Genomic DNA, 9,693 nt, shown 5'->3' on the forward strand with positions numbered 1-9,693 from the left:
CGGAAGCTCTGGACCGGGGACCGTCGCCCGGAAGCTCTGGACCGGGGACCGTCGCCCGGAAGCTCTGGACCGGGGACCGTCGCCCGGAAGCTCTGGACCGGGGACCGTCGCCCGGAAGCTCTGGACCGGGGACCGTCGCCCAGAAGCTCTGGACCGGGGACTGTCGCCCGGAAGCTCTGGACTGGGGACCGTCGCCCGGAAGCTCTGGACTGGGGACTGTCGCCTGAACCCCACATAGAAAATGTAAACTAGACTAACCCCCCAGTCACACCCTGACCAACTCCACCATAGAAAATAAAGTCTCTCTATGGTCAGGACGTGATCCCCGCCTCTTGGCTTCCATGGCAACTTCCTGTTTTCTGTGGATGTGATGAGTTAGAGAAAATGTTGTGTTTTATACAGTGCGGGTGTGTTGTGGTGTTTTATACAGTGCGGGTGTGATGTGGTGTTTTATACAGTGCGGGTGTGATGTGGTGTTTTACACAGTGCGGGTGTGATGTGGTGTTTTACACAGTGCGGGTGTGATGTGGTGTTTTACACAGTGCGGGTGTGATGTGGTGTTTTATACAGTGCGGGTGTGATGTGGTGTTTAATACAGTGCGGGTGTGATGTGGTGTTTTACACAGTGCGGGTGTGATGTGGTGTTTTACACAGTGCGGGTGTGATGTGGTGTTTTATACAGTGTGGGTGTGTTGTGGTGTTTCATACAGTGTGGGTGTGATGTGGTGTTTTACACAGTGCGGGTGTGATGTGGTGTTTTACACAGTGCGGGTGTGATGTGGTGTTTAATACAGTGCGGGTGTGTTGTGGTGTTTCATACAGTGCGGGTGTGATGTGTTGTTTTATACAGTGCGGGTGTGATATGGTGTTTTACACAGTGCGGGTGTGATGTGGTGTTTTACACAGTGTGGGTGTGATGTGGTGTTTAATACAGTGCGGGTGTGCTGCGTCACAGCCAGCATGCGCCTGCGTTGTGGCTTCGCTCAGAGGTGTAATGCCTGATTAGGGGATTACAGGAAAGTACTTCTTTGCAGTTCTGTGAGAAACAATTATTAACATGTTGCTGTCTCTAATCCTGGATAAACACAGCTTTTCAAGAACAACAGCCAGACTCTCTTTCTTCCCTTTTTGAAAATCTGCATCTAAACCCTGTAGCCACTTGAACTCCAAAGCCTAACTAATACCAGTTAAGGAGACAGGGCAGTGGCATGGAACACTGTCATTACCTGGGTGCCGCTGATTCACTGTTCACAGCTCCTGGAGGAGAACATGGCTGACCAGCAGGGGATAGTATTTAGGGAGAAATCCACATTTAGCTTGGGGAGAGAAAGGCATTGTGTGGTGCATTACTTGTTGAAAGGGCATTAGACTGAACATGTTCACAGCCTGTAATCTTTTATTTGTTTGTACACTTCTTTCATGTAATTTGCTTTCTAGTAATTCAGAGAATATTTTGTAAGTGATGCTGCTGGAGAGGCTGTGGATAACTGATCCAGGTAGGGAAATACTACAGTGTAGATATTTTAGAGCTGTCTGCTTGTCAGGGATGACTTTGAAGTCTTAATGTTTCCTATTGTACCTTAATAATACTTCCAATTAGTCTTATTTAACACCACTTTAATAATACATTATTTATTTTGCTACTTCCAAGCAGGTGCAGAGGGCACTCGACACCTCAGCCAGACTGTTCAAACAACACACACAAACTTAACAGATTTCCATCCAAAGTTATTTGCAAGTACAGTAGGAGTATTGTAAACTAGCAGTGTAGGACAGTTCCAGGGCTTAAGGAAACAGTTATTGAGGGAAAATACATATTTGAAATGTTATTTAATCATAATCAACATAATAATTTATTATCAACATTACCTCCATGTGTTGAGGAGAACCATACCCTCTGAGCTCACGAAGGGGTTCCATCTCCCTATTGTCCGGTTCACAGAGCCCAGTGCAGAACAGGGGGAGCAAGGCCTGGCCCTGAGGTCTAAGGTTGGTGGTGGTGGGTGGGATTGATGTGGTGCTGGTGCCCATCTGGCAGGGCAGGATTTAGCCCTAATCCCAGAGCTCCTAGGCAGGGGAGCCCCAGGCTGCTGATCAGAACCCCCCATTGGTCCCTATTCATTCCTCTCCTACTCCTCAGCAGACACGTAGCCTGCTGAAGAAACCAGAGAAAAACAAGAAGTCTTCAACTGCTGGACATTGACAAGAACACATCAGAGACATTACAATTGATATTGTACACTGTTAATATTTTAATTGACACAGGAAACTTCATCTTAGCCGACACACATAATACACTGAGTGTGCAAAACATTGAGTTGCACCCCCTTTTGCCCTCAGAACAGCCTCAATTTGTCGGGGCTTGGATTCTACAAGGTGTCAAAAGCATTCCACAGGGATGCTGGCCCATGTTCACTCCAATGCTTCCCACAGTTGTGTCAGGTTTGCTGCATGTCCTTTGGGCGTTGGACCATTCTTGATACACACGGGAAACTGTTGAGTGTGAAAAAACCCGGTAGCGTTGCAGTTCTTGACACACACAAACTGCTGCGCTTGGCACCTTCTACCATACCCTGTTCAAAGGCACTTAAGTATTTTTGTCTTGCCCATTTACCCTCTGAATGGCACACACACACAGAATACATGTCTCAAGGCTTAAAAATCCTTCTTTAACCTGTCTCCTCCCCTTCATCTACACGGATTGAAGTGGATTTAACAAGTGACATCAATAAGGGATCATAGCTTTCACCTGGATTCACCTGGTCGGTCCATGTCACGGAAAGAGCAGGTGTTCTTAAAGATTTGAACACACAGGGTATATCCAGTAGACTAAACCAGTCCTGTCTGTCTGGGATTAACAGCTGTACACAGACGTAATGTGATAAACAAAAATCAAATATGATCGCAACAAACGCCGACAGGAAGAGGAGAGACATTCACATCGTCACAAGCAGAGGACACAGACTGATATTTGAGAGGCAAGTTGTAGTAACACATTTGTCACATACACAAGTAAAGACTGAGTAAATATATACACACATAATTACAAAAACAGACGGAGAGGCAAATACACAAAGACACCCAGAAGCAGTCACAAAGCCAAACACACCTAACCACAGATAATCCCCTTGACACTGGAACACACACACACACACACACACACACACACACACACACACACACACACACAATCATTATGTTTATCACTCCAAAACCAGCCCACCGACACCCATCACTCTAATTCCATTTGTCTGTTTAGATTCGTTTTGCTTTAATCCTCCCTTGTTTGTGCACATCTGCAAGCAATGCAGCAGCATTGAGAGAGAGAGGAAGAGAGAGAGAAACAGAGTGAGTGAGTGAGAGAGAAAGAAAGAACTGAGCGCACAGGGAGTACTTTCACTCCTGCACCTCTGGTCCTGGTACCGAGGGCTCCACCACTAGGGGTAGACAGGCATGTCTGCTAGCCCAGAGAGGGACACCCTTTCCCAGCCACGGAGCTGCCGTCAGCCCCGCAGGCCTCGTTAATCACTGTACACAGTCAAACACCCAGTCACGCAGTCTCAAACACCAACACAACATTACAGGCTTTTTACACAGTATTACGCCACATCTTATTACCCCATTCAAGTCCCTCTATTAGCTCAATTGGATGATGGGATTTCCATTTGTAAATTGGGTGATTTTAGATTAGCTTGTATGTATGTCAGCTGTGAAATGCCCCAATGAGACAGTGAATGAGGTGACCAATCCCGTGAATAAATGCTTACGCATGCTGGTGCTGTGCATGAATGAGTGGTGGTGTCGAGCAAAAAATATACAAAATAAACTTTACCAGGCAAACAGGTAATTCAGGTCTAAACAGAGATTGTTTTATACTTTTACTGTATCCTCACCTACTACCAACTGCCTTACGCAGGAACATAGTCAGCCGACAGAAACCAAGGGTGTGAATCACTCTTCATCCCCAGGCCTCTCATTCAGATACGGAGTGAGACAGAGAGACAGAGACAGAGACAGAGACAGAGAGAGAGAGAGAGAGAAAGAGAGAAAGAGACAGAGGCACCCCAAGCGAGCTGAGACGCTGCAAATTATGAAAAAGCCTCTGTGTCCTAAATGGAAGCCAAGCTCTTTAATGTCGCACAAAATTAGAACCTGGGGGAGGAAGTGTGGCCTGCTTCTCGTTCTGGCCAACCCCCCTCCAACTCCCCTCCCTCAGCCCCTCCAACCCCCCTCCCTCAGCCCCTCCAACTCCCCTCCCTCAGCCCCTCCAACTCCCCGCCAACCCCCCTTCCTCAGCCCCTCTCAAAGCAAACAGAGATATTATCTCATGGCCAGTGGCGCTCTGTTGTATAGGGGAAACAGAGAGACCCCTGAGAGAGTCCAGGGGCGTCCATAAAGGTGCCTAATTTGTCAGTTTACTCCTCAATTATTTAAATAGGTCTAAGAAGGGAACGGAGAAAGGGGCTTTTTCTGCCTTTCCTTAGTAATGCGGAGAGAGACCTTTCTCCACAGTAGCTATCTTCAATTATGCTCTGCACTGCTGTCTTTGATATACGAAAGTGCAGTGGTGCTATATCAAATAAACAAATGTATGTACACAAGATAACAATGGGAATTTAGGGAAATAACAATGGGAATTCAGTTAGCCAAGTATAACTCCAAGAGGTTATTTCACATTTACTATACCGTAATACTAAAATACATATTGAAAAAAAAAACAGACACAAAGCTGTCAGTTGAGATGTAGGGCGGCGGTGTACTATGGAGACAGCGTTAAAAACCCTTTGTCCAGACATCCCCTGTGGTCCTCCATGCACCTGTCTGCCTGGGTAAAGCCCTTATCCCTCAACTACCTCTCCAACCTGGACAGAGGAACATGGCTCCTTTCCTATCAGCCAGGCACCACCAGCCCTCCATGTCCTGCTAAAGGAGCAACACAGCCAGGCAGGGCCAGGCATCTCCCAGGCTAGGCCCAGGCAACCCATTGGAGGTATGTGGGGGCTGGGGACAGATATTAGCAAGGGTTCAAGATTGATCCTGAAAATGTAGATGGCCAAATCCCCCAACCCCTCCTATAGCTGTACCTATTGTTGAGGGCTTTATTAAAGAGATGAGGAGGAGGATGCTGTGGATGTGTGGTAGGGGGTTGTGAGGTGACCATCACCCCCAGGCGTCTGGTGGAGGCAGGTAACACGCTCTTCCTAACACTGTCTACAGGCTTTGTTTTAGGTCCCTGTTGTGGATACTCATCTGTTCAACAACGAGCACTTTCAATAAGCTCAGCAGCAGCAACACAAGGTCCTATGACAGCACTATATACATGGTATTCCTACACAAAGACCTGGACAATGTTCTCATCAACACAATGACTTAGTCCATTTTAAAACAGGCAGGGACACTTACAGGCGGAGAATACACATTTAGACTTTCTGCACAACAGGAGACAAACAAACCAACATAAAGACATATACAGTAAAGACAATGGAGAGAGCTGCTAGCACCTGTACAAACAGACTCTCTGTAAAGCCACAAACACACGGTACCTGCAGGGTCTTACACAATGGCTGTCACACACTGAGACACACACTCATTAAGGCAATAACCAACTCAACCTGCAAGCATGCCAATTCACACATTACAACATGTGAACAAAGTCATTCTCCAAGAGGAAAATAACCTACAGCGCATAACACAAAGGAACGCTTTGGTCCCATACGTGTTCTGTTAGACTTTTGGCTTGTTGAGCATACACTAGAAAAACACCTTGGGATGTCCCAGCTAGTCTGCTGGTGCTGAGGCACTCTGGAGCCCCAGCACTACAATGGGGACACTGCACACTGTCATCTATATTTTGTCATTTAAAAAAAAAAACTTTATTTAACTAGGCAAGTCAGTTAAGAAGACATTCTTATTTACAATGATGGCCTACCCCGGCCAAACCTGGACTCCCAATCATGGCCTGATGTGATACAGCCTGGATTTGAACCATGGACTGTAGGAACGCCTCTTGCACTGACATGCAGTGCCTTAGACCGCTGTGCCACTCGGGAGCCCAGCTATAAGACCTACGGTGCAAAACCAACCATCAACAGCCGCAACAAACCTACAAGTATGGACGAATAACAAGAACAATCCTGTGCTAAAAATATGTCAAGTTCAGTCGCGGCCATTGGCCATGATCACAGAAATGGGTGGCGTAGATTAAACACCCTTGAAACAGGTTTCCCTGCTTAGGAAACTGATCTGCAGGGAAGTTTTTCCAGAGTGTAAGATGATGCAAAATCTGTGGCCAGCTCAGTACATTATGCCTATTCCACCCCCTACCACAACCCAACCTTCTCCATCCAGCCAGAGAGGAGATAGGCCCAGCCTCTAAAGCCGTCTTTTCAGCCCCTACTCCCGTTCGGTCTATCTGAGATGCACAGCAAGCGGAGGTGTCGCTTTTCCGCTGGCATTTCGGACAGTATCTACTTATAGATGGAGAAAAAGAGAAAAGAAAAACAGAAGGGGTATTATCAGGGAGGGATGAGAGCAGCAAAGGCATTTTGTCTTTTTATTCCGCTCCTAAGCCCTGGGCTTTGCTCCCAATCCGGATGGTCGATACGGCCAGGGATGTAAATGAAATGCAAAGAGGAATAAGACTGGCTTCCCATCTCCAGTGTGTGCCTCCATGTCCCCCCCCCCCTCTCTTTTCTGCTCTGTCGCTATTCTCTTCTTCCGGCTGTTTATAGTGTTGTCTCTCTGTCTCCCATTCACAGGCTTGCCTCTCTCTCACCCTCTCTCTGTCTCTTTCCCCCTCTCCCTCCATCCCTTCCCTCTCCCTCTCTCCCTGGCTGGGCTCACAGCTCTTATCTCCTCAGACGCCCCACATTCCAGTGTTGCCGTGGCTGCCTGCCTGCATCCGTGGTCACGGCGATTCCATGGGTTCCTACAATCCTTCAGCAGCTTGCTGATTTGGGGTGGGCAACCGACTCTCAGAGACAGGGGGCGGGGGGGAGACAGTGGAAGAGAGGGACATAAGAGAGGGATGAGAGAGAGTGAGGGAGACAGGAGAGGGAGACAGATAGAGGGAGATTCAAGCAGAAGAGAGGACACAAGAAAAGGTAAATGATAAAGTAAGGTGACAGAGCAAAAAACACAAAATATATTAAACAGCTGTACATTGTACTATAGATTCATAGATTTTTTTGCATCTCCTTCTATTACTAATTTGTCATATTTGTATACATCAATAAATACTTACACCAGAAATAAAATGTCTCATAGAAAAAATAAACACAGTAGAAAAAAAGTATAGCTCTGAGAACATTTTAAATGGAAAAATGAATCTTTGTTAGAGTATTTTAATCTGTGGACAGCAGAAAAAATAGCATGTTCACAGTCAGAATGTGGAAAGTGAGCAAGGTAGAAGGTCTCTCCGAGAACACAGGAACGAGGGAATGGAAGGTGAGTGAGGTAGAAGGTCTCTCCGAGGACAGCGGAACGAGGGAATGGAAGGTGAGGGAGGTAGAAGGTCTCTCCGAGGACAGAGGAACGAGGGAATGGAAAGTGAGTGAGGTAGAAGGTCTCTCCGAGAACAGAGGAACGAGGGAATGGAAGGTGAGCGAGGTAGAAGGTCTCTCTGAGAACAGAGGAACAAGGGAATGGAAGGTGAGTGAGGTAGGTCTCTCCTAGAACAGAGGAATGAGTCCCTGCTGAGGACCCTTGCATGTCTGTGTGCAATGTCTCTGTCTGTGTTAGCGTAGTTGTGACTCTCAATGTCTGCGCAACAAAATGTCTCTGCGGAGATGAAAGCGCTCCACTGTTCAGTGTGTGTGTGTGTGTGTGTGTGTGTGTGGTGTGTGTTTCTGTCCTCGTGTCTGTGTATCACAGGAGGAGCACACACCTCTAAATGCGTCCCTGGCATTGTAACATTTAATATGTCATTTAAATCCGTGAGGGATTATAGCTCTGGTGTCAAAAGGAGAAAAAAAAAGCTCCTTGAATCCATTTGTTTTTTAAAGGACCATCTCAGCCGGATGGATAGTCGGTGGGCAGCGGTGGTGATTTGGAGCCTGGGTCATGCTAAGAGTCCAGAGGAAAGCGTGGCATGGCACAAGTCTGTCCTAGATTAAGAGCCTGCTCTAATCCTCCATTTCTGCGCACAAATTGGGTTTCCCCTCAATCTCAGCCTGACCGTCCTAATGGGAGAACTAAAGAACTAAAGCTGGAGGCCACATAATCACAACGTTAAAAGCCGCGAGAGAGGCAGAGAAAGAGATACAGAGAGAGACAGGGAAATAGTAAATAAAAGAGTGTGTGTGAGAGATGAACAGCTTGATTGGGTTCAGTCCAGGTTGCAAAAGTCATGTAACGTCCCCAGTGGAAAACATTCCCGCAGTGTGAGGTGCAGTCAGGGTCCTGTTTGTCTGGACAACACCACCCCGGGGGCCTGGGAGTCCGTGGGCTCCTTGTCCAGGTACAGGCTGAAGTGCTGGATGCTGCAGGAGCCTCTCGCTGGCCAGGGACAGGTTCTTATCCCAGTTGGGAGGGTAGCCCGTGTGCCTCTCCACGATTTCCTTACATAGCTGTCAATCACAAAGAACACAACTTGTATACAATGACCATAACAAGCACCACTGTACAAATCTTGACCATATACTGTATGTGATTATGGTTAATGCTCATACTCCTATTTGTTTGCTATGGGAGGACTGACTCTCTGTGTAGGAGAGCTCAAACAGGCGAGCTTTATCCTCTCCCTGGATCCTCTCAGCCAGGTCAAACAGGCCAGCTTTCTCCTCTCCCTGGATCCTCTCAGCCAGGTCAAACAGGCCAGCTTTCTCCTCTCCCTGGATCCTCTCAGCCAGGTCAAACAGGCCAGCTTTCTCCTCTCCCTGGATCCTCTCAGCCAGGTCAAACAGGCCAACTTTCTCCTCTCCCTGGATCCTCTCAGCCAGGTCAAACAGGCCAACTTTCTCCTCTCCCTGGATCCTCTCAGCCAGGTCAAACAGAAAGAAAGCAGTCTTCATCCTGAAACAAAGAGAACATATCACAGGCTCAGAGCTAAGTTCTGGATGGATGAACCGTGGCGATTTATCCGCAGAGATGCACTAGGAGAATATAGTGATTTATGTAGATGCTAGCTACACAACAGCATTTCATGTAGAATAGCTGGTGCTCTACCACACCAGAGTGGGTTACGTAGATGTTTTAGCTGGCAGACTAGGCTGATCTGTCAGAGAGGCTCTATCTGTAAACTATACATATATACAGTGACTGCAAGAGAAAAGAGAGTCAGTGTCTTCAGTGTTTACTCTTTACTTTACCTGGCCGGCCACATCTCCTAGACCCCCTTGCCCAGGACCCTGGGTGGTAAATGGAACAAGACACAGCTCTACATCTCAACACCTCCTGGGCTTTTCTCATGCATCATTCCTTCCACACAATCATATTCATTCATGTATCACTATGGATGTTAATAAACATTGTTCAAAGTGTGCTGGTTTAGGTTTTCACAAACCCAATGTGAATATACAGTACAGTACTGTAGAGCAACATTACCAGCACATTAGACATGGAAGGAACCACATATCCTTTTTCATGTTGTTGCGTATAAACACTTGACCTCTTCTTCAAAATAATATTTTAGCAGGGTTCAGAGCTAATATTTGGCTTGTGGGCATCGACGGACACGCTTGTAGTGAGGGCAAA

This window comes from Oncorhynchus mykiss, chromosome 25 (genome assembly GCF_013265735.2).
Source record: "Oncorhynchus mykiss isolate Arlee chromosome 25, USDA_OmykA_1.1, whole genome shotgun sequence".
Taxonomy (NCBI): domain Eukaryota; kingdom Metazoa; phylum Chordata; class Actinopteri; order Salmoniformes; family Salmonidae; genus Oncorhynchus; species Oncorhynchus mykiss.